This window comes from Bos grunniens, chromosome 14 (assembly GCF_055505025.1).
Source record: "Bos grunniens cultivar Pamir isolate PY7600 chromosome 14, Bosgru_T2T1.0, whole genome shotgun sequence".
Taxonomy (NCBI): domain Eukaryota; kingdom Metazoa; phylum Chordata; class Mammalia; order Artiodactyla; family Bovidae; genus Bos; species Bos grunniens.
The window spans coordinates 54,882,584-54,907,117 of NC_141178.1; the positions used below are offsets into that span (position 1 = coordinate 54,882,584).

Genomic DNA, 24,534 nt, shown 5'->3' on the forward strand with positions numbered 1-24,534 from the left:
TAGGTTGAATCTGTATGAACAATCACTTTCTATTTTATAAAATATCAGCTTTAGAATTTTTCTTATGGCAATGTTTGTGGAAATAACTTATAACTGAGGTGTAATATGCAAGACATATATTTCCAAGCAGCATTGTGGGGTTTATACAAGTTTCGGGGATATTCCATTCTGTCTCTTTCAGAGTTCATCGCTTAGGCATTGCTTGGAATTTTTGGAGATCTACTAATATGTAAATATTGTTCATTATGAATAACTGAAGCTGCATCAAAGAATGAAGAGTATCTCTTGAACTTCCTGCTAAATTATGAGGCAGAACATACTTCTATTTCAGACAATACAAAGAATCTGAATGATACTTATCTACATTTAACCAGAAGTCATACAAACACACAACTTGAAGGATATAAAGTCCCATGCTTGGAGTCTCTGGAGGTAACAGATTCAAGGATTTGGGAGATTACAGGTCTAGGATTAGCATTCATATGACAAACAAGTTTAGTACTTTTCTTTTGAAATATCACTTAGACCCTGTTAACTACCATCTTTATAAAGTGTGCCCTGACCCCAGTAAGCGATGGTTTTATCTTCTGCCATGGATTAGAATTTAATATATTTGCACCTCGGTTTTTCAAACCCTTCTGAATGTGACTTGTATCTACATTATCAAAACAGGAAGCATTTACAGAGAGCAGTTTACCTTCTCAATAAACAGAAGATGCTTTTTACAAGCATATATACTTTATAGAAACTGAAATAAAATTTTTTCAGCAAGTCTTTTTTCAGTGTCATCCTTAGAACCTTCTGAATCATGATTAAACAGATTTGTTTCAATTTGGACATATAACAGATGTGCAAATACTATTATTTTTAAAATTCAAACTCCAAATTTAAATTGACACCATTTTTATAAGACAAAGCCACTTTTGGTATATGGATTGAGCACAGTTCCATAATGGTGGATACTTTGATTTTTAAAATGATACAGTTTTTTCTTTAGCTAAAACATCAAAATATTTTCAAACACATCTGAGTCATAGTAACTTTTGAGATAACCTGGAGCAAATAATAAAGGCCTTTAAATTTCAATATATAGTTGTTTATATGATTGATTCACTTTTCCCAAGAATGACGCAAAATAATGTCTATTTTATTATGAAAGTAAACAAATACCTCCTGCCATTTGTTAATGGACTATCCAGCAACACACTCCAGTATTCATTTTTGGAGAATCCCATGAACAGAGGACCCGGCGGGCTACAGTCTATATGGTCACACAGAGTCAGACATGACACTAATAGGCACACACATACACAGGTAGACCTTCAGCTGTGAAACGCAAGGCTTTTCAGCAGATCTGCACGTTCTGTTTCTAAATCTTCTCATGTGCTTGCTTATTTCCCTATCTTGGCTGATACTATCTTTTTATAGTAGCTGACTTACCACCTAGACTCAAGCTCTTTGAATTACAAGATCCCTGCTTCTCATTTGTTGCCTATAGTCAACTGATTGCCAAGTCCTATTGATTTTATTTCCACCATGAACCATGAGGATGACCTTTCACGTAGAGTACAATTATTCTAGTTGACCATTCTCATATCTCTTCCAAAGATGCTGCCATATACCCATAAATGTCCATATCCAGATGTGCACCTGGCAGAATAATCTTCCTAAAATACAGTTCTTGATCATGGCCTTTTCTGACAAACCATCAAACTCTTCAAGTTGCCATATGAATTTAACTTTTAATTCCTTAAGTCAAAATTAAGGCTTTCCGTAGCCCCAGACTCAGCTGTCTTAACAACCGTGCTTACCTTGTGTCCCAGCTGGAAGGAAATATTAATACAAATTATTCCTTACAAATACCAAGTTTGAAGTTGCCATATTGTCCTCAGACATGAAGACTGAGGAAACCTGGGTGGCTGAGGGGTCTGTCAGGTGAACAAGCCTTTGAGGTACAATTGAATAGACCACTTGGAGCTATCACCAGGAAAAAATAAACCAAAAAGGTATGGGCATGCATGCTCAGTCACTAAGTCATGTCCAACTCTTGCAACCTTACGGACTGAAGCCTGCCAGGCTCCTCTGTCCATGGGATTTTCAAAGCAAGAATACTGGAGTGGGTGGCCATTTCCTCCTCCTGGGCATCTTCCCAACCCAGAGATCAATCTTACATCTCTTGCATCTCCTGAATTGGCAAGCGGATTCTTTACCACTAAGCCATCTGGGAAGCCCATCAAAAAAGCATATTTTTCTTTAAATAATTTTTAGAGCAACTAGCTGCTCCCACAGCTACCTGAGAATACAACCTTTGGCTCTGGTGTCAACATAATTATCCAGCCAAATCTGCCCTATCTGCTCATCTAAGACCACAGCTTTCAACTCAATACTATGTTCTCCTGACCTGTTAAACTTATCTCTAAGCCTGAGCACCACCATCAGTTCTGACCAGCTCTATTTGCCTCATTCTATCTCCCCATGACCCTGCCTTAACCCCAATGCCCTGATGCACCTCTCCGCCCAATTTAAATTCAGCCAACACAGTCCTACTGTACAACCCAACCCAACCCAGAACATTCTAGCTAGAAGTGTTCTCTCTCTTTGCCTCTAAGAACACTGTACAATTCACATAAGATTTCCCACATTCTGCCTAGAGTTGTTTTTTCTTTTCTCTACGTGTTTAATAACACGACAACTTGAGGCCAAGCTTATGCTTTTGGCATCTTCCACAAAACCCAAAACAGTGCTTGCACACAAAAGAATCCTAATGCATACTTGTGAAGTTAAATAGAATTTAATCACAAATGAAAAATATATTTCACCCTTTACTGCATATTTAAGTATGTACCTCTTTTTCCTACCAGATTATTAGGATTTTTTCCTGCTAGTATTTATAGTGTCAGGTACATGAGAGTGCTCTAGAAAAATGCATGTGGAAGGGAGGAGAGGAAAGAAATAAGGAAGCAAAGACACATAAAGAGACAGAAAAGGAAGGCAGGAGGGAGGGAGGGAACAAAAAGGGACAGACAGAAAAGAAAGAAGGAAAGAGAAAAGGAAGAGGAAATGAAGTGGAAATAAGAAAGTGAAGAGGAAATAAAGTGAACATTTTATACACGAAATTTTGGCTTGTTGGTCTCACTGAATTTCAGAACAGTGAAGCCATTTGTGCTATCTTTTTATTTTTTTTATTTATTTATTTATTTTTTTGTGCTATCTTTTTAATGGAACGGAGGGAATTAAAACAAAGGGGAAAAGCTGTTTCTTTTAAAGTGATTAGGTAAGACAGCACTTAAAATGGAATTCCAGGGACTTCCCTAATAATCCAGTGGTCTGGATTTTGCCTTCCAATGCAGGGGGTGTAGATTCAATCCCTGGTCAGAGAACTAAGATTCTACGTGCCTTGCAAGCAAAAACAAACAAACAAACAAAAACATAAAGTAGAAGCAATATTGTAACAAATTAAATAAAAACTTCAAGAATGGCCCACATCAAAAAAAAAATGGAATCCCATGCAGGTGGTCAGTATGTCACCAGGAGACACAGCTGCTCAGCTACCCAAGGTCTCGGGGGAGGGGAGGAGAGGTGACCAGCAGATTGACCTGGATGGGCCCTCAGCTCCAGAGGCTCAGCCATGTGAACTGTGTCTCAGGCATGGTGTGTGTATGTGTGTGTGTGTGTGTTAGTCACTCAGTCGTGTCCAACTCTTTGTGACTCCATGGTCTGTCCATGGAAATCTCTAGGCAAGAATACTGGAGTGGGTTGCCATTCCCTTCTCCGGGGGTTCTTCCTGACCCAAGGATTGAACACAGGTCTCCTGCATTGCAGGCAAATTCTTTACCACCTGAGCTACCAGGGAAGCCCGTAAATTTAGAGTCTAGCTCAGTGTAAAGTGAAACTGATAATTGCTCAGTTGTGTCCAATGGACTGTAGCTACCAGGGTTCTCTGCCAATGGAATTCTCCAGGCAAGAATACTGGAGTGGGTTGCCATTTCCTTCGCCAGTGTCTCAGGAGGGTATTCAAAATACCAAGCTCACAAAAGTCAAAGTGGTAGACTTAGGATGCAACATGACTCTTCTGATGTACACTCAGAAAATAAAAAAGAAACTATGGCATAACTGATGAGGCCATGACCCACACACAGTCTTCTGTGGACACACCTGTATGGGTTGGCCAACATTAAAGTGAATATTTCTTGGTGAACGCTGGGATCAGAACCAGGCATGTTTGTCATAGGATCTGAAAAGGTAATATCATGAATCTAGGATCATTTGCAGTGTCTATCTGCTTAAGGTGTCATTCATCCTGAACATGGAATTCTATTATCTGGCTCTTTGGCCAAACATATCACTCCACTAAAACTAACAGTTATTGAATGATCAGTGTCAAAATTCTGACACTCTGAGGCTTCTTTTTCTATGTTCTGTGGCCAATCAATACCTTTCTCCACCCCATTCCCCCATACACACACACTGCCTTCTGATGATTGGCATGGATAAGGCCTGTATTCATCTTATGAAAATATTCAGTCAGGTATTTCTTTGGCTGGGAAAAACTATCTCATTAAGGCTTTCATAGCTCTGCTCGTTCTTATTGCATTTTGCTTTAATAGTTCAACTTATGGAGCTGTTTGATTGCTCTTAATTCTAAGCTCTTGGGACATACCCAATTATTACCCACAACCACATACAGCCAAAGGTAAAAAAAAGTCCTCCTTTCGAAAACTCAAGAAGTCTGAAGGTCATCAAAAGGTACAAACTTGCACTTACAAAATAAATGTCCTGATAATGTAACATGCAGCATGGTGACTGAAGTGAACAATACTGTGTTGTATATTTGAAAGCTGCCATGAGAGGAGATCTGTAAAGTGCTCATGACAAAACAAAAGGGTAGCTGTGTGATGATGGGTGTTAATTAGACTTATCATGGGGATCTTTTCACAATATATATCTAGTAACGCCATCACGCTTACAGCCTGTAATTTATAGGCTCTCAAACAGGCATTTTTAGGGAACATGCAGAGAGAGACTATTGGCTTCCATTGTCTCTAGAAAGGCTTCCATTGTCACTTGCCCTTTGAAAAAACTGTGGCATCTACAGGACATGAAAGCAACTTAGATGTCCTTCAACAGATGAATGGATAAAGAAGTTGTGGTACATATATATATATATATATATATATATATATATATATACACATACATACATACATACACAATGGAATATTACTTAGCCATCAAGAGGAAAAGAGCCTGATGCTAGGAAAGATAGAAGGTGGGAGAAGAAGGGGACAACAGAGGATGAGATGGTTGGATGGCATCACTGACTCGATGGACGTGAGTTTGAATAAGCTCTGGGAGTTGGTGATGGACAGGGAAGCCTGACGTGCTGCAGTCCATGGGGTCATAAAGAGCCAGACACAACTGAACTGAACTGATAAAAAGGAACCAATTTGAGTTAGTTCTAGAGAGGTGGATGAACCTAGAGTCTGTTAATACAGAGTGAACTAAGTCAGAAAGAAAAAGACAAACATCAAATAGTAAAGCATATACACGGAATCTAGAAAGATGGTGCTGATGAACCTATTTGCAGGGCAGCAATAGAGACTCAGAAATAGAGAACAGACTTGTGAACACAGCAAGGGAAGGAGAGGGTGGGACTAATTGAAAAGTAGCGTTGAAACATATACACTACCATGTGTAAATAGCTAGCTAGTGGAGTTGCTGCACAGTGCAGGAAGCTCAGCGGGGGCTCTGTGATGACACAGTGGGGTTGGATGGGGAGCAAGTGAGAGGGAGGTTCAAGAGGGAGGAGAGACATGTGTATACCTATGACTGATTCATGTTGATGTATGGCAGAAACCAATACAACACTGTAAAGCAATTATCCTCCAACTAAAAATAAATTTTAAAAAATAGTGGCATTTAGGGGTGCATTTGTCAATAAGAAACAACAAAGGCAGTGAGCACTCTGTGAGCTGTTCTGGTACACGTTTATTCTAATTAACAACTGTATTCCACACTGAGATGAGTTTTTAAGGTAGATGCAGTTTTTGCAATATCCTTCTGTCAAAATTATATCCACATATGTTATGAAATTGGGCTTCCTGGTGATTCAGTGGTGAAGAATCTGCCTGTGATGCAGGAGATGCGGGTTTGATCCCTGGGTTGGGAAGATCCTCTGGAGAAGGGAATAGCAACCCACTCCAGTATTCTTATCTGGAGAATCCCCATGGATAGAGGAGCCTGGTGGGCTACACTTCATAGGGTCACAAAGAGTCAGACATGACTGAGCAACTAACACACACAACATATTATGAAATGCCCTAACTCTAGTTCTATTTTCTCCTAAAACCCAATTTCTGCTGAATGATCTCTAACCATTAAACCTTTAAAGTCATATTTAATAGAAATATGTTTTCAAAATAGTTACCAGCAATAAAAATGGATTTGTAACTCTGAGGATTGATAGATTTAAAAATGCCTTAAATTTTGTATAATCAAGGGTGAAGGATGTACTATGTTAAATATGATGCTAAGAATACACTGTTTATGGAGAAACTGTTCTGTGCCAGGCTATGTGCTATTTCCTTTCCAGACGCTCCTTCTGGTCATTGAAATATCCCATAGCTATTTCACTTCACTGACCCAAAGTCACATGGCAAATGAAGCTCAGAACCTGAGATTTAACCACATTTCCCTCCCACTCTTGCAACTATAACTGAGACTTCCCAAAGCAAAGTCTGGGTCACCTAAGAATGGATGTTCTTGTGATTCATTAAGTAGCTTGTGCTGACCTATGACCTTCACCATGGACAACCATACACCAAGGACACAATCACAGCAGGATGCTGTGACTCTAGGCAAGTTAGAATGGAGGCAGACATTTTCCTACGGCATCCAGTGGTGCTTAAACACTTTATAAGTGAAACAATTAAATCCAGACTATTAGTCCCAGAGTGGTTATGTCATCAGCCCAGGGCCAGGTCAATTAGCAATAGTAAAACTACCCTTTTACACCTGCTGGCTCTCAATGCCTTGTGCTTTCCTCATTCTAATTGCATAGTTACATTTCTGCAAATACGTGTTAAGTGTCTGTCTGCCCGTGCGAGGTAAATCAGCTTTGATGATTCCACTATGCATTTGAAAATAGCTTCTCTGGCACTGTTTTAGGACAAAGTGAACTGGACCTCCTCTGTCCCCTGATGGGGATGGCAGAGCACTCATAACTTCTGGCATTGTTTTCCTTTCTGCTGATTACATGCTTACGCAGATGGATTTGGACACGTAGACAACTCCTCAGCAATGCATTTTCATGCCATCCCCTGGGATATATTTCTGTAGCTGACTATGCTTGCCCTGTGGGTGTGTGAGTATGTTTTGGTGTCTTAGTCGTTCAGTCGTGTCTGACTCTTTGTGACTACATGGACTATAGCCTGCCAGGCTCCTCTGTCCATGGAATTCTCCAGGCAAGAATACTGGAGCCATTCCCTTCTCCAGGGGATTTTGTTGACCCAGGAATTGAACATGGGTCTCCTGCCTTGCAGGTGGATTCTTTACCATCTGAGCCACCAGGGAAGCCCATGTTTGCCCTATTCTACTTTAAATATAAAATCAATGATTTGCCCAAGTTCCTGTAACTGGCTGGGGACAAATGAAGTCTGTTCCTTTTTATTCTTTCCTACAAATTCTGAAAAAGGCAGCTCTAATCACACTTAATTTTAAAATATGAAATCAGAAAGAGAAGATTATTAGATACTCCCTTGAAAATTAAACCTATAAAATTGTAACAACTTTTGTGATTCTATGTTGATTATTTTTATTCCATGCATTTATAATCCTGTAATACTAAATTAAAGCATTAGATTTTGCGTTTTAGATGTTGTATTATTTTTATTAATCGATCAATATTTCCAATATGTATTTTACAAGATTCTGCAATCCTAATATCTTAGAATTTGAAGTTATTTTTCAAGTTTAAACTTTTGAAAAATAAGTTGATTCCAACCTAAGATGCTTTATATTCAATTTGAGAGAAAGCACTCAAGGAGAGTGCCTGTCAGTGCTATGAGTGAGGAAGTCAACTATTTTCTCATAGCTTCCACATCATGCATTTAAGTTCATTCACCACATTAAGCTACAATTTCCAAAAGGGTCCTTATTTCAAGGCAATTTTTTCTGCAATTAACATGATCTGGTCCCAGATAATGCTCATCTGGGTACCTTGAAGCATAGTTAGGTGTTAGTAAACACCTGTTTTAGGGGGAGAATCTTATTTAAAAAAAAAAAATGAGTGGACAAAAATTGCATCATCAGTCATTGGCTGTTTTTCAAGAGTCCTGTGACCACTTCAGAAATTGGAATAGGAAGCCAAACTTACGGTGGAATTCTTCCAAGGTCATTAGTCTCATCCAGGGATCATTCAACAGTTTCACACATTTCATTTTAATTGTCACAGAATCCATGACCAAAGAACACAACTGTTTTCAAAAGAAACAGTAAATCAGCCATCAGAGAACACATTTCCCCAGTTGTCCTTGAAATCTACACCTTATTTTTAATAGTTCAAAATCAGGACCAAGGCACAAAACTTCTTCACTGCAAGCTCCCTCAGCCACTCCAGCCCCGGCAGCAGCTCAAGTGATGTGCGACATGAACGTGTTACCATGCCATGGCTTCTTCAGAGGCACAAGCGGGAGGAGTGAAGAGTCCAGACCTCTGTGTCCCATCCCTACTGTAAAAAAGAAACCCCAGGCTTCTTCAGAGGCACAAGCGGGAGAGTGAAGAGTCCAAACCTCTGTGTACCATCCCTTCTGTAAAAAAGAAACCCCAGGCTTCTTCAGAGGCACAAGCAGGAGGGGTGAAGAGTCCAAACCTCTGTGTACCATCCCCACTGTAAAAAAGAAACCCCAGGGATGATGAGCAAAACAAAACATGAATCTTCTGACAAAGATGTACTAGATACTGTTTTCTTGTGATCAGACTGAACCCAAACATCATTATTTTCCTCTACTGCATTTGTTTGCTAAGAAGAAAATAAACTCTGTGACATGTTCTCTGGAGATGTACTGTTAGCTTTTCTCACCTCTGAAACAATGCAGGGGACAGGATTCACATCTTTAGGTGACGAATATTCATTAAGTGCTTTCTGTGCGCCTGGCACTAGGGCAAAAGCCAGAAATCGCTATCAAATTTCCAGTGGACAATATTGACATCCCTGCGGGGCTCAAACATGGGCCACTCCGCAACTCTAACAGAGGATATAGTTGGTTAAAATGATAGTTTAAAATTCATGATTATATTTTCCTTGTTACTGATACAGCTTCTAAAGAGAAGCGAAAGAGAAACCGAGCTTTTGTGTAATGGACTTTAATTACTTTTCTGCTTAGCACCAAAAAATAATGCCTAGTCTTTGAAATACAACCTGTAGATTTTCCTTTGATAAAAAGGACGGCAGAAGAAGTTGGGAACCCAGCTGAGGAAAGAAGAAAGGTGCCTTTTATCCACGTGGTTTAGGGGACTAGAAGAGACTAGTCAAAGCATAGAAAGTGCTTTCTTCCTAATGAATAGATGACCCACATGAATGCCCCTGGTCTACCCACTTGGCAAACCTGACGGAGAAACACCGCCAAGCCATGCCACCATGAATAGCTTCGTTAGAGAATTCTGAGCATGGCAAGGGGGCAGTCCTTGAACATGTTTTTATTCATCTTGGAAGCCTTGTAGGGTAATTAGGCAAGAGAGAACACTCAGACTGAGTAAGGAGTGGTATTCAGACTGTTTGTAGGATAGCCTGTGGTAGCAGCTGTTGAAAACCACAATAAGGCAGAAATATAACCCTACTGGAGAGGAGGTGAGGAGGAGCATGGATGGGGATGCACCTGAAGGTTTGAGAGTGAGTGGTTAGGGTAGCTCAGGCCTGACTTTCATTCAGTGTATGAGAAGCCATTAGTGACATAAGGACTTCAAGTGACTCATAGGAATCAGAATAACTACTGTGAGGAATGGCAATGCACACTCTTCAGAACAAAAAAATAATTCCCCTGAAAGCTGTATGTTGTTGTTGTTCAGTCACTAAGTCATGTCCGACTCTTTATGACCCCAGGAACACTAGGACAGCAGACTCTCCTGTCCTTCACTATCTCCTAGGGTTTGCTCAGATTTATGTCCATTGAGTCAGTGATGCTATCTAACCACCTCATCCTCTGCCACCCGCTTCTGCTTTTGCCTTCAGTCTTTCCCAGCATCAGGGTCTTTTCCAATGAATCAGCTCTTTGCAGAGTTGTATGGGTCTAGCTAGATGGTAGACTCCAAGTATCTACACAACAGTGTTATTTTCTTCATAACATTCCAAACCAGAGTACAAGTGGAAGGAAGGCTGGACTGATTCAAGGATGGTGACTTGCAGGGTAGCTGTAGCAGACTGATAAAGGGCAGTGAAAGGATGGATGAAAGAAGAGCTGAACTCCGTATTCACAGGAAATGTAGAAATGGAAAGTGTTCCAAAATGAGAAAATAAATTAGGAGAAAAGGAAGGTGACAAGGGATTTGATGTGGAATTTTGATGAGGCTGAGAAGCGGGGGTGGTGGGAATTGACGTTGAAGGAATGGAACAGAATACAAGACGTTAGAGCCTGGACAGTTCCCAGTGACACCCGGATGTGATTAAGACACAGGATGACTATCAGGAAGGGAATAGGTCCCTGGAGAAGGATATCTTTGCCATCCTTCATGAAGTAAGAACTCAAACCTCCCAGGGTTTCTAGTGAGGAGAACTGTGAGGACCAGGGGAGCCAGCCCTGATGCATTGACACCTGTTCGCCTGTGACTTTCGCTGCCACACGCCTCTGATCTCTTCTCGCCTCACTTCGCTGCACCAAGTAAAGACTCAATTATGTCTGACTCTGTTGAGAGCACTTCTGAAATAGTAAGACTATTAAAGATTTAGTGAGACAAAAGGGAAATTGGTAGAGGACCATCAAAACCAGATACTCTTCTTTTCTTTTTGCTTGGCTTTTCACTTTGTTTTATTTTTACTGCAATTCCAGTGTGCCAGCTTTGGTTCCCCCTACATGGAGATCTTCCTGTCTCATTCCCTGTTCCAAGGAAGTCATTAAGACTCCTTACACCTTGGTTCCCTCACATAATAAAATGGTTAAGCCTTTCAGATCTATGCCACACAACTTGTGAGAATCAACTCAATAAGATGAATCCTAAAGCACATTAGAAACTTTTATTGTTATAAGATGCACTAGGTTATCACTAATTTATATTATCTCCCATTAAAATATTTTGATAATGTAAAAAAATTTTCATAAAGTATAATCTTTACAATTAAACTATAATCGTGACTTTTACTTCCTGGAAGACATGGCAGATAAACTCTAATTTTGTAACTGTATAGAGCAATACAAGCTCATTTCTTCTGCAGTTTACACCCTTTCCCAAAGTGCAAGCCTCTGACCATCTGACCTCCTCCCTCCCTCTACTGGAAAAATTAAGTTGTCCAGAAATCTGGTTGAAGTTATCATTGTCAGCATCATCAGGGTCATCATTGTTAGTGCTTAGAGCCTAATACGTTTCAAAGAAAAATCATAAATCTTTACTAGAGAGAGAGAGAGCTCAGACTAACTCACAGAAACCTGCAGTGGGACAAGGAGAACCCTATCAAAGTGGACAGCACTTTTAGAAGCCATAATTCTTAATTATAGGATCCTCCAAGTGCTCCTGGGAGTATTTCCAATGGCTGAGTCACCAAAAATAAAGAAGAGGCAATGTAGAAATGGTTCTGGTTTCTAATTCCTCGGGACTCAAAGTTCTAACTAATATGGAACATCAATTTTTTTATCCATTTCAATATCCAGTTCACCTCTTTAAACTAGCATTTCAGGGTGAGATTGAGATTTCAAATTTTCCCCTTCAACCTCTATTTTTGGGTAATGTCACTGGTCATAGATGTAATTAGAGCCAAGAATCAAGAACCACCATGCACCTCCCTATTTGATTGGCATCTCTCATTGCAAAATATGCTGTTCTTTTGACACACACCACTTCTTTTCAGGAAATGCCTATCAAAAGAGATGCAAAAGCAATTTCTTGAAAGTCAGCAACCAAAAAAGTCTTTTCACAATAATATATATATAAATGTGTACATTCTCATATTTTCAACATTATCAGAAAATAGGTTCCCAACATGTATCAGTTCCCAAAGCACTGTAAGATCCAGATGATTATTCATGTCTTTTTCCCATTCACGAAGTCATAATATATATTTTCAGGGCTGCCTTAAGTTTTCTAGAAAGGGAAAGCCATTGACCACGTGCACATATCATCGCAGTACTACTTATAATACCAAGGACAGGGAAGCAAGCTAAATGTCCATCAACAGATAAATGGATAAAGAAGATGCGGGACATGGGTACAATGGAATATTCCTCAGCCATATAAAGGAATGAAAGTGTGTCATTTACAGAGATGTTGTCAATTGTCATTGCTATCGACTGTCATACAAAGTGCAGAAAGTCAGAAAGAGAAAAAAATAAATAATAAACACATGTTAAATCTAGAAAAATGTTAAAAATGATCTTATTTGCAAACCAGAAACAGACAAAGACATAAAGAACAAACGTATGGACAACAAAGGGGGAAGGGGTTGGGGTGGGACGAATTGGGAGATTGGGGTTGACATACACACACTATCAGTATTATGTATAAAATAGATAACGAATGGGAACCCACTGCACAGCACAGGAAACTCTACCCAAAGCTCTGTGGTGATCTAAATGAGAAGGAAATCCAATAAAGGGGAGATATATGTATACGTAAGGCTGATACACTTTGCTCTACAGCAGAAACTGACGCAGCAATGTAAAGCAACCATCTAGTCTACCAGGTTTCATTTTCATCCTTCCCTACATTTCTTATCAGTCTTTGCAGTACCACTCACTAAGTAATCCACTTTACTTTCTTTGTTTTGTAACGCCTTCTTCAATAATCACTAACTTCTAAACTATGAAGAAAATTTCTGGGAACACTCTTCTGTTTCATAGGTCTATTTCTGTGCCTAAACCAGAAAACTCTATAGATTAATTTGCCTTTTACTACATCTATGCTTGCTATGGAGATGTTTCTCTTAAATAATATTTAAATTAAAAAAAATTTACTAATGTTTTCTTCAAGTGAAGTGAAAGTAAAGTCTCTCTGTCATGTCCAATTCTTTGTGACCCTATGGACTGTAGCCTATGAGGATCCTCCGTCCATGGGATTTTCCAGGCAAGAATACTGGAGTGGGGTGTCATTTCCTTCTCCAGGAGATCTTCCCAACCCAGGGATTGAACCCGGGTCTCCTGCATTGTAGGCAGATGCTTTACCATCTGAGCCACCAGGGAAGTCTTTCTTCAAGTGAACTTTAGAATAATTTCTTTGAATTTACAGAGTTTCCTTGTTAGATTTTGACTTAATATCATTAAACATATGAATTAGATTTCAGAGAATTCATACTTCCATATATTGAATATTTTTAAAATAAAGCAATGACCATTCTGTTTGCATGCTGAAATCTTTATTCTTTATGAGGCTTGGTGGTCTTATGTTCATAGGCCTGAACAACAGCTACTAAGTCTACTATCAGAATGAACATTTATTTGCTTATAATATACTCTTTCTCACTATAATTGGCACTTTATAATGGTTAGTATATTAGGGGAAATTCAAAATCTAAGTGAGAAGAAGCAAAAGTACACATTTAAGGAATAATAATGATTCAATGAACCAAATGTCTGCTTTCTGACCCCAATGCAACTTCTCTGCTTCACCAAAAATATTCTTTGGTGGTTGACTATAAATTCTCTAAACCTTTCAAATTATTTATGTGAAAAATATGCCTTGTCATTTTCCCATTTGATGTTAAAAATTAAAATTTATGATAAACTGTAAAAATCTCAATAAAAAACTTACTCTGGCTGAATCAGTTCAGGTCAGTGACTCAGTCGTGTCTGACTCTTTGTGACCCCATGGACTGCAGCACCCCAGGCTTTCCATCACCAACTCCCAGAGCTTGCTCAAATTCATGTCCATCAAGTCAGTGGTGCCATCCAACCATCTCATCCTCTGTCGTCCCCTTCTCTTCCTGCCCCCAATCCCTCCCAGCATCAGAGTCTTTTCCAGTGAGTCAACTCTTCACATGAGGTGGCCAAAGTATTGGTGCTTCAGCTTCAGCATCAGTCTTTCCAATGAATATTCAGGACTGATTTCCTTTAGGACTGACTGGTTTGATCTCCTTGCTATCGGAGGGACTCTCAAGAGTCTTCTCCAACACCACAATTCAAAAGCATCAAATCTTTGGTGCTCAGTTTTCTTTATATTCCAACTCTCACATCCATACATGACTCCTGGCTGCTGATTTTGGCTGAATAGGACACTTTTTAAGCTCCTTTTATTTATTCCACCTGTACTATTTTTGTTTCATGATTGATTTGGTTTTAATTACTAGAACTATACATTTTAACAGTAGCAATGAAATTAAAATTGAACATGATTTTTATTTTTTTCTAATTAGAAATTAAACTTTTGACTGAAGTCTGTCCCTGCTTTTCCATTTGAGAGGATAATCTCATTACCATCCATACCTACCTTTATCAAATTACATTCCCCAGACAGGGGTAAGTGACATATCAGTAAGATTATAATTTCATTTGTTGCTTCTCCTTTAATTTAATTTTGATAATACATCTGTTCCAAAAAGGGCTCTTCTTATCTACTTTGAATTAAAATAATAGAATTATGTTTGATGTTATAATAAACATCTTTTTCATGTTTATTGCAGGTTACCTCTCCGGAGGGATTCCCCCCACCCCTGCCAACTGACATACAAACACCACCCTTCCATCACACATGTAAATTCAGGTTCAACTGGATGATACAAATGAAGCCTCTGGTCAAGCAACAACATGTCACAACTGATACAAGATGTAAAAATCATTTTGCCACTCAGATTGCATTAATGACAGGGAAATAATTCTTCTTCTGATTATAATTTTTGACAGATAGCACCTTCATTCCTCAAATTTCTAATTTAGAATTACCTGATCAACATTCAAGTTCAAAGTCACACTTTTTTTAGCTAAAAATATATGACAAATTGATAATGAAATACAGTGGAGAAATGCTGCAAAGGCAATAAAATCATGCCTTTCTACATCTACATATTGGACAATTGGTGTCACATGCCCGTGCGTGCATGCGCAGTTACTCAGTTGTGCCTGACTCTTTGCGACCCCATGGACCATAGCCCACCAGGCTCCTCTGTCCATGGAATTCTCCAGGCAAGAATACTGGAGTGGCTTGCCATGCCCTCCTCCAGGGGATCTTCCCCACACAGGGATGGAATCCATGTCTCCTGCATTAGCAAACAGATTCTTTACCGCTAAGCCACCTGAGAAACCTATCATGTGTCCAAGAGTAACTTAAAAAACTTTTGATATATTAAATGTGGAAATTACTGTAAAGTCTATTAAATAAAGGAACAAAGAATACATGGGGTAATATACAGGGAGACTTTCCTTTCTGAATGACTATTAACTTCTAAATTCACATAGCTTTTGTTTTTCTCAAATTATGACTACAGATCCTATCCGTACATGAAAAAGTGTAATGATAAAATTCATTTACGTTAAACTCTTCTGTGAAGGGGGAAATGTTCAAAGGAACTGCACTTCAAACATAAAATATTAATAGATAACTAACAAGGACCTATTATAGCACAGGGAACTCTACTCAATACTCTGTAATGGCTATATGGGAAAAGAATCTAAAAAAGAGTGGAGATATATATATATATATACATATATACACACACACACACACAGAATATATACACAGAATATATACACAGGCAAGAATACACAGAAGAACTGTACAAAAAAGATCTTCACGACCAAGATAATCATGATGGTGTGATCACTGACCTAGAGTCAGACATCCTGGAATGTGAAGTCAAGTGGGCCTTAGAAAGCAGCACTGTGAACAAAGCTAGTGGAGGTGATGGAATTCCAGTTGAGCTATTTCAAATCCTGAAAGATGATGCTGTGAAAGTGCTGCACTCAATATGCCAACAAATTTGGAAAACTCAGTAGTGGCCACAGGACTGAAAAAGGTCAGTTTTCATTCCAATCCCAAAGAAAGGCAATGCCAAAGAATGCTCAAACTACCACACAATTGCACTCATCTCACAGGCTAGTAAAGTAATGCTCAAAATTCTCCAAGCCAGGCTTCAGCAATATGTGAACCGTGAACTTCCTGATGTTCAAGCTGGTTTTAGAAAAGGCAGAAGAACCAGAGATCAAATTGCCAACATCCGCTGGATCATGGGAAAAGCAAGAGAGTTCCAGAAAAACATCTATTTCTGCTTTATTGACTATGCCAAAGCCTTTGACTGTGTGGATCACAATCAACTGTGGAAAATTCTTCAAGAAATGGGAATACCAGACCACCTAACCTGCCTCTTGAGAAACCTGTATGCAGGTCAGGAAGCAACAGTTAGAACTGGACATGGAACAACAGACTGGTTCCAAATAGGAAAACGAGTATGTCAAGGCTGTATATTGTCACCCTGTTTATTTAACTTATATGCAGAGTACATCATGAGAAACGCTGGACTGGAAGAAACACAAGCTGGAATCAAGATTGCCGGGAGAAATATCAATAACCTCAGATATGCAGATGACACCACCCTTATGGCAGAAAGTGAAGAGGAACTAAAAAACCTCTTGATGAAAGTGAAAGTGGAGAGTGAAAAAGTTGGCTTAAAGCTCAACATTCAGAAAACGAAGATTATGGCATCGGGTCCCATCACTTCATGGGAAGTAGATGGGGAAACAGTGGAAACAGTGTCAGACTTTATTTTTCTGGGCTCCAAAATCACTACAGATGGTTACTGCAGCCATGAAATTAAAAGATGCTTACTCCTTGGAAGGAAAGTTATGACCAACCTAGATAGCATATTGAAAATCAGAGACATTACTTTGCCAACAAAGGTCCGTCTAGTCAAGGCTATGGTTTTTCCTGTGGTCATGTATGGATGTGAGAGTTGGACTGTGAAGAAGGCTGAGTGCCGAAGAATTGATGCTTTTGAACTGTGGTGTTGGAGAAGACTCTTGAGAGTCCCTTGGACTGCAAGGAGATCCAACCAGTCCATTCTGAAGGAGATCAGCCCTGGGATTTCTTTGGAAGGAATGATGCTAAAGCTGAAACTCCGGTACTTTGGCCACCTCATGCGAAGAGTTGACTCATTGGAAAAGACTCTGATGCTGGGAGGGATTGGGGGCAAGAGGAGAAGGGGACGACAGAGGATGAGATGGCTGGATGGCATCACTGACTCGATGGACATGAGTCTGAGTGAACTCCCGGAGTTGGTGATGGATAGGGAGGCCTGGCATGCTGCGATTCATGGGGTCGCAAAGAGTCGGACACGACTGAGCGACTGATCTGATATATATATACTGATTCACTTTGCTGTACACCCAAAACATAACACTGTAAATCAACTGTACACCAATAAAACGTTTTTTAAAATAGTAGATGAAGCAGTCATAGAAAGGTGGACTAGTGGGTGGAAAAGAGAGACCAGTGAGTGATGGATGGCCCAGAGATGATGGAAGGCCTAGTTGCTGGTCATATTTTGGGATGGGTGAGAGTAAGAAATGGGACAGAGAACAAGGTATAACAGCCTGGAAGGTCTGAAGGAGGTGGAGAAATGTATGGAAATCACTGCAGTTTGGAAAGTCAGAGAAAGTTGAAGACCCTCTCGAAATCAGTGATAATTTATAGCAGCACCAATAAACCCAGAGCTTCCCCAGTGGCTCAGATGGCAAAGAATCTGCCTGCAATGCAGGAGACCTGGTTTCAATCCTTGGGTTGGACAGATACCTTGGAGAAAGGAATGGCTACCCAACTCTAGTATTCTTGCCTGGAGAATCCCATGGACAGAGGAGCCTGGCGGGCTACACAGTCCATAGGGTTTCAAAGAGTCAGACATGACTGAGTACATGCACGCACATGTGCGTGGGCACACACACACACACTCATACACACACACACACACACAGTCCAAGTGCAGATAAACGTCATCGACTTGTTTCCATGAGTTGCTTACATGAAAGCACCTAAGTACCTCAATTGTGCACTGAAATGAACTGGTTTCTATCCAGTTAAGAACACAGATCAGGCTCCTAACCCACCCACCACTGAAGGGTCAACCTTGCCTCTTCATGTCAGGATTGTTTCTTTAGTCAAAATCACTGACTAGCTGGGCTACATGTACTTGTTAGAGATTCATGAACTGATCCATGCTGGGAATTTGCCAAGAACAGTAATATTTGAAAATGATAGTTTAATAGAGATTCATTCATTTAAATTATACAAGTTCTGTCATAGTAAATTGTAATATAAATAGAGGATTCCTGAACAGTATTATCTCTGGTCCACAGAGAGTTCCTTCACTGAAATGGGATGGTGTCGTACTGTGCCTTCTGCATTTGAGCGTGGGTACATGAGAATTGTTCATTTAAAAATATTTCTGCATCTTCTTTCATACAAATAGGAAGAAAATACAGTCAAGGATACTGACCATTACATTTCTATACTTCTTTACATGAAACATGCTCAGATAAATTTTATATTCTTCTTATATCTTTTCAAGGTAAGGGTTATATGCTGCTTTGTCAGAAACTAAATCATGAACAATTTATCACAAAGGGAATAGTCTGCACAATTTAGGAAGCTCAGAGGCAAATAATGATCCAATGACAACACTCTGTTGCAGACATCTGGTATGATCATTTTCTTTCTTTAAACCATCTTTGTTCAGTGGAGGCAGGAGAATAAGAGTTGGGGATTAACTTATACAAATTACTACATAAAAAATAATCAACAAGAACTTACTGTCTAGCCCAGAGAACTCTACTAAATATTCTGTAATAACCTACATGGGAAAGAACCTGAAAAACAATAATATATGTGTATGTATAACTGAACCATGTTGCTGCACACCTGAAACTAACACAATACTGTAAATCAACTATACTCCAGTATAAAATTTGAAAAAATTTAAAAGGTATTTTTAAAAATCTTTGCTCTACTTTAGGCTCAATTTGATTCCATAAACATTAATTATCAGCAGGATACCAAGAACTTGGCTAGACATTTGGGATGCATATATAAATAAGTACCTTATCTTGCATTTAAAAAGTGTGTGAGCTACCACAAGTCTTGGAATGGAAGGGTGTACACCATAAATAAATACGCCCACATGCAGAATACACAGATTCAATTTTCTAGGAGAAAAGTTATGTCTAATTTAGTCTTTCTTTCCAATATGCAAGTATAGAAAATTGAGTTGATAAATCATGTAAAATCCTAAGTGAAGAAAACTGCAATTGCTTTCAAGCTTCCTAGTACAGATATTTCCATGGGGTGTGTGTTAACCTCGTCTATCAAGTCCAGATAGGGGCTTCCCTGATAGCTCAGATGGTAAAGAATCTTCCTGCAATGCAAGAGACCCAGATTCAATCCCTGGGTCCAGAAAATTCCCTGGAGAAGGGAATGGCAACCCACTCCAGTATTCTTGCCTGGAGAATCCCATGGACAGAGGAGCCCTGTTCTGGGCTAGGGGTTGTAAAGAGTCAGACACGACTGAGCAACTGAACAACACATCAACTCCAGAGGAAAAGGGACTGAATGGGGATGGATTCTGAAGGCCCTCAGGTGTCAAGTTTCATTCACAATTCAGGAGGTGGCATGAAAAAGAGGCAGTGGTGCCACAGAGAGCTGTAAAAGCCACTAGAAGGGGAACTCTAAATCCTACTGCAGAGCCCAACTGGGGACACAAAAGAGAGACCAGGATGGAAGTCAGGGAACCTCTGATGAACTGCTCCCCAAAATCTACTCCAGCCTCTGCTGGTTTAGGCTCAGACTCTTAAACTCTAATTCTCATTCCAGGGACACCTTAAGAGAATCTATTAATAATAGTTACTAATAATGGGATATCCCAAAGCTAGTATTTCCAAGAGAAAGCAGATGGCTTTGTTTGTAACTGAGCACAACATACATTTGTATTTTCTATAAACTTTCCTTCATATCATAAAATACACAACTCAGTAGAAGCATTATTTTGCCAAGATTTCACACCCAGCAATTTCAGATCAATGGCTTAGAAGACATCCATTCTCGATTTTACAGTGATCTTGTCTTCTCCTGTGAATATCTGTATTTTGGTGGCTTTAGCATTTGTGAAGCCTGGGCTATATCAGGAGAAAGATTAAAGGAGAAGTTTTATGGTGCATATTGAAGAGTGCTAGGACAGTGTCTCTTTATTTTCCATCAACAGTAGTGTACTTGAAATTATGGAGTCATTCTAGTGCAGTCCTGGACCAATGCTTTAAATCACTGTGTTGCTACTTTTCACTAAGAAATCTGAAAACTAAAAGGTCAGTTTCTCCGCCAGCTTATTCACAGATGCATGTCTAAACCACTGAACTCAGATGTCACTGAAGCCATTTGTACCAAACTTATCTAGGAATTTTGACTGACTTCTATTTAAATAATTACGTATATGGGATTTTCCCATTTGGGGAGTGTATTTTTGCATCTCATTCATATTTTACCCTTTTCCTCTTGGTAAAATCCTACTGACTGTGTATCATTGTTGCTGGGTCTTGAATGAGCCCTACTCTCTGAAACTAAGCACCATACATCCACCATCTTAACCAGAACAGCAAAGACAACACTAAAGAAAATACAAAAAGACTGGACATCCTTCTAGTGGAAAACCACTAGACCATTCAGGTATGACCTAAATCAAATCCCTTACTGTTATACAATGGAAGTGACAAATAGATTCAAGGGATTAGATCTGATAGAGTGCTGGAAACACTATGGATGGAGATTCGTAACACTGTATAGAAGGCAGTGATCAAAACCATTCCCATGAAAAAAAAATGCAAAAAGGCAAAAAGGTTGTCTGAGGAGGCCTTACAAATCGCTGAGAAAAGAAGAGAAGCTAAAGGCAAAGAAGAAAAGGAAATAAATATACATCCATCTGAATGCAGAGTTTCAAAGAATAGCAAGGAGAGATACGAAAGCCTTTCTAAGTGAGCAATGCAAAGAAATAGAGGAAAACAACAGAATAGGAAAGACTAGAGATCTCTTCAAGAAAATCAGAGATACCAAGAGAACATTTCATGCAAAGATGGACACAATAAAGGACAGAAATGGTATGGACCTAACAGAAGCAGAAGATATTAAGAAGGGGTGGTAAGAAATCACAGAAGAACTATAGAAAGAGATCTTCTGACCCAGATAACCATGATGGTGAGACCACTCACCTATAGCCAGACATCCTGGGGTGTGAAATCAAGCAGGCCTTAGGAAACATCACTACGAACAAAGCTAGTGGAGGTGACAGAATTCCAGTTGAGCAATTTCAAATCCTAAAAGATGATGCTGTTAAGTGCTGCCCTCAACATGCCAGCAAATTTGGAAAGCTCAACAGTGGCCACAGGACTGGAAAAGGTCAGTTTTCATTCCAATCCCAAAGAAAGGCAATGCCAAAGAATGCTCAAACTACCAAAGAATACTCAAATTATGAGTGCATAATTGCACTTATCTCACACGCTAGCAAAGTAATGTTCAAAATTCTCCAGCTAGGCTTCAACAGTACATGAACAAAGAACTTCTGGATGTCTAAACTGGATTTAGAAAAGGCAGAGGAACAAGAGATCATATTGCCAACATCCGTTGCATCGTAGAAAAAGCAAGAGAATTCCAGAAAAACATCTACTTCTGCTTCACTGACTACGCTAAAGCCTTGACTGTATGGATCACAAGAAACTGTGGAAAATTCTTAGACATGGGAATCATCAGACCCCCTTATTTGCTTCCTGAGAAATCTGTATGTAGGCCAAGAAGCAACAGTTAGAACTGCACAGGGAACAGTGGACTGGTTCTAAATTTGGAAAGGAATATGTCAAAGCTGCATATTGTCACCCTGCTTATGTGAAATGCCAGGCTGGATGAAACACAAGCTGGAATCAAGTTTGCAGGGAGAAATATCAATACCCTCAGACATGCAGATGACACCACCCTTATGGCAGAAAGTGAAGAGGAATCAAAGAGCCTATTGATTAAAGTGAAAAAGGAGAGTGAAAAGCTGGCTTAAAACTCATCATTCAAAAAACAAAGATAATGGCATTTGGTCCCATCACTTAATGGCAAATAGATGGGGAAACAATGGAAACAGTGACAGACTTTGTTTTCTTGGGCTCCCAAATCACTGTAGATGGTGACTGAAGCCATGAAATTAAAAGACACTTGCTCCTTGGAAGAAAAGCTATGACCAACCTAGACAGCATATTAAAAAGCAGAGACATTACTTTACTGGCAAAGTCATCTAGTCAAAGCCCTGGTTTTTCCAGTAGTCATATAAACATGTGAGAGTTGGAGCATAAAGAAAGCTGAGCACCAAAGAATTGATGCTTTTGAACTGTGATATTGGAGAAGACTCTTGAGAGTCCCTTGGACTGCAAGGAGATCCAACCAGTCAATCTTAAAGGAAATCAGTCCTAAATATTCATTGGAAGGACTGATGCTGAAGCTGAAGCACCAATACTTTGGCCACCTGGTGCGAAGAAATGACTCATTGGAAAAGACCCTGAAGCTGGGAAAGATTGAAGGTGGGAGGAGAAGGGGACGACAGAGGATGAGATGGTTGGATGGCATCACCAGCTTGATGGATATGAGGCTGAGCAAGCTCCAGGAGCTGGTGATGGACAGTGAAGCCTGGGGTGCTGCAGTCCATGGGGTCACAAAGAGTTGGATGTCACTGAGTGACTGAACTGAACTGAATGTCCCTCAGGGACACCACCTTCTTCCCCTAAATCCTCTTCACAGGGATTATAATGACCAAAAACTAGACAAATTCCCAGAGTCCCACAAACACAATTTTCTGAGCCAGTCAGCACCAATGCTATGTTAAGAAGAGACCTCCTTTCCATACTCTTTCAGGGACCACCCTTTCCGGTTTGAAAGTCATCCGGAAGTAGAGGAAACAGGTAGCATTCTGGACTGAGGTCTCAAGATCTAAGAAAGGAAAAGTAGAATAAGGAATCCATAGTGAACAGTTAGGGAGGTGCTGTAGCTTTCCCAAGTATAAGAAGAATATCTCACTACTCTAATTTTCGTATATCAATCTTAATAATTCTTGCTACTTTTGTGCTGCTTGCTGTATGACTTCTCTTTAAATCAACACATTATTAAAAATAGACAAATATATCTCCAAAGACATCAAAGAATTTCATGGGCTTGTTATACTTATTCCCAGAGTACATAAAACACAAAATTTTAAAAAGCAAAATGTTTGCCTACATATCACCAAAAATGTAGACTATTTTAAGTCATGGCTTGAAATTAAGCACTTTTCAATCTTTAAGTTTTGGCAAGTGTAAGCATAAATAGCATCACTTTATTTGAAAATTCAGGAAACAAAAACATTCCAGAATATTGGTTTCAGGGAGGTATGTAATGAGCACGGCTTCCATTATATTTGGTGTGGTTTCAGCAGCTCTGGTTTGAGTGCTATCATAGTTCTCTTCTCTTCTCTTTTGATCTGCAGAGCCATTAAGGCACCACACGCATCTTCCTTAAACAGGTCTGTGTCCATGTATATATATATTCTGTCAAACCATTTGCCTAATAAACACAGCATTTGAAACTCTAAGGGGGATTACGTAGGTGTATTCCCTATAGCCTGAAATCCTCAGAACAAATGAAAAGCAAAGCCAGACCTTGAAAGGAAAATCATCTAATTACCTGTTTTTCAGGAGTCCATGAGAAATTTATTAGCAATCAATTGGTCATTACAGAGAATGGACATTACAGTTAACAAGACGGAAGAAATGGTCTCTGCACTAACATGCTTTCTACTGAAAGGACAAAATGCAGAGCTGACTTAAAGGTGTGCTTAGCCACTCAGTCGTTTCCAACTCTGTGAGTCCATGTACTGCAGCCTGCCAGGTTCCTCTGTCCACGGAGATTCTCCAGGCAGGGATACTGGAGTGGGTTGCCATGCCCTTCTCCAGGGGATCTTCCCGACCCAGGGATCAAACCCAGGTCTCCCAAATTGCAGGCAGATTCTTTACCATCCGAGCCACCAGGGAAGCTGACTTAAAGGCTGAAAGTGAAAAGTGAAAATCACTCAGTTGTGTCCAACTCTTTGCAACTCCATGGACTATACAGTCCATGGAATTCTCCAGGCCAGAATACTGGAGTGGGTAGCCTTTCCCTTCTCCACAGGATCTTCCTAACCCAGGGATCGAACCCGACTTAAAGGCTGCTGACAGTGAAATGTCTGCAGTCATCAAAACGAGGTACTAGGAAAGCTAATTAGCAGGTAACTGAAATACGTAAAGATAATTTTTATCAAATGAGAAAAACACAAAATTCAGAGCTTTAAAGTGTTCAGAGGGAATCTACACTGAACACTTAAAC

General features: G+C 39.7%; 1 protein-coding gene and 1 long non-coding RNA gene across 3 annotated transcripts in view; both read right to left on the minus strand.

The window, feature by feature from the left end:
* The window catches only part of NKAIN3 (sodium/potassium transporting ATPase interacting 3), a 550,527-nt gene that overhangs the window by 496,554 nt on the left and 29,439 nt on the right, over positions 1–24,534 (minus strand). The window lies entirely within an intron of this gene.
* LOC147359447 (uncharacterized) overlaps positions 23,860–24,534 on the minus strand; it is a 29,812-nt gene continuing 29,137 nt past the window's right edge. The window contains exon 2 of the long non-coding RNA XR_015140818.1: positions 23,860–24,217. This is a non-coding gene — a long non-coding RNA (uncharacterized LOC147359447). The remainder of the gene's footprint in view (positions 24,218–24,534) is intronic.